The sequence below is a fragment of the Triticum dicoccoides genome, chromosome 5B, assembly GCF_002162155.2.
Source record: "Triticum dicoccoides isolate Atlit2015 ecotype Zavitan chromosome 5B, WEW_v2.0, whole genome shotgun sequence".
Taxonomy (NCBI): Eukaryota; Viridiplantae; Streptophyta; class Magnoliopsida; order Poales; family Poaceae; genus Triticum; species Triticum dicoccoides.
Genome location: NC_041389.1, coordinates 21,811,722 through 21,813,630, shown reverse-complemented (window position 1 = coordinate 21,813,630; position 1,909 = coordinate 21,811,722). Strand labels below are relative to the sequence as shown.

Genomic DNA, 1,909 nt, shown 5'->3' with positions numbered 1-1,909 from the left:
GGAAGGGAGAGGCCGGGGAAGAAAGAGGACGCAGCCGTGGAGGTGGGGATGGGATGGAGGAAGGAGACACCGTCGGTGTGCTTTTCTAATCGGTTGTTTGGAGCAGACGTTTTGGAGCCCATACCAAAACGTCTGCTTTGTCCCATAATGCATGCCGTATTAGAAAAGCAGCATGTGAGGGGATAACAATACAAAGACTAAATACTGTTCTACTCCCTCCGTAGGACGGAGGGAGTAAAAATCATCATGTGCAATCTGCAATGTACTCCTCGAAAGCAAGGGAAGAGTACATCACAGAGTACAAGATTATGAACTGAAATTTGCAGGAATCTCCACAGCTAATTTTTTTTCGAGATGATGAACCCATCATGCAACAAAGGAAAACCAATTAACTCACTGTGATCACAGAAAGAAGCGAAATTATTCAGCAAAATACACTCACAATGACAGTCCAGACGAATAGGAAAACCTTTCCATGTATCGGGATAACTAAACAATACTAAAGTCTCACATATACCGCAATAGCTAGACAACATTATATTCATAGAAGTATCAGAAGAAATAAGCATCTTCATCTTCATATAGAGGTGTAATTAAAAACAAAGCACACGATACAACATATGTTGCTTAAGATCTTCCTCAGGCTGGTTAGTAGTACAGAATTCTTATTTAACGGGTCGCAGCACAGACACTGATGCCTTCAGGAAAATTGGAATGCTTATTCTGCGGATGTGTTCTTTGTGAAGCTTGCCCACTTCACAACCACAAATACATAGACTTCATCATACACCTTGTCGAAGAGACGGAAATAAACAATTTCCATGTCTTTCTGAACAACAGTGCACAAAACACCATCCAGAGCCCCACCACAAGTCCCAACACAAAACCAAAATCGAAGGTCAATGGATCAAACTCTTTCTTGCTGCTTCCGAGATCACCATGGATAAAATAATCATTTCCTGGACAATTCTTTTGGAGAGGAGGCCCACATAGTCCACTGTTGCCGATGTACATAAGTGATGGATTGTTTGCCCTGAGGGTGTCAAGTACGTATCATTCCACACAAATGATTGTAGGAAGTTCAAGGCAGTCAGAGATGTCAGACTTGATAAGCTCGATGGGATTTCACCAGATAGCTTGTTCTCAGAGAGGTCGACAGATACGAGTGACTTCATGGCCCCAATCATGTTTGCTTTGGAATTGGTCCACTCAATTGGTTTGATGATAAATTCAAATTCATCAGATCAGCAAGGGAAGTGATGTCAGTGGGGATTTCACCGGTCAAAGAGTTACATGATAAATCAATGCTTAGAAAATATACAAGTGTTCTACCATATATAAGTTGTTGTCCTTTTGTTACTACTGACAATATTTCTCCGAGGTGACCAGCTCATGTACCAATGATGTTGTCAGTTTCCACGGTTCCATTATATGTATCACCCATAAACATGAATTCCATTTATACCGACAGATGCCAAGGTATCGCACCAGAGAAATTGTTGCTTGATAGATCCAAGTATTGAAGATGGATAAGGCTTGCTATGCCTACTCGAATATTATCAGAAAATGCATTATGGCTTAGTAGTAAAAAACTTAATTCCTCCAGATCTCCTAGCCACGTGGGCAACCTTCCAGACAACTTGTTCCATGCAAGATCAGAGAACTCCATATCTATGTTGTTCTGCAAAAATGCTGGGAAATTTCCTGATAAACTGTTGTTACTGAGCAGAATAAATTGTAAATTTTGGATATCAAAGCATTGAGGAACTTCACCCTCTAAAAAATTATTTGACAAATCCAAATACAATAATTTTTGCAATTTGCAAATAGATTCTGGAATGTGCCCACCAATTCAATTTGAATACATAACTATTATTCGAAGTCGAGGGCCTTCAAATTTTGATGTCAT

The 1,909-nt window shown here is 40.0% G+C and overlaps 1 pseudogene; it reads right to left on the bottom strand.

Moving 5' to 3' along the window:
- Window positions 1-718: 718 nt before the first annotated feature.
- On the bottom strand, window positions 719-1,909 carry LOC119308928 (annotated as a pseudogene).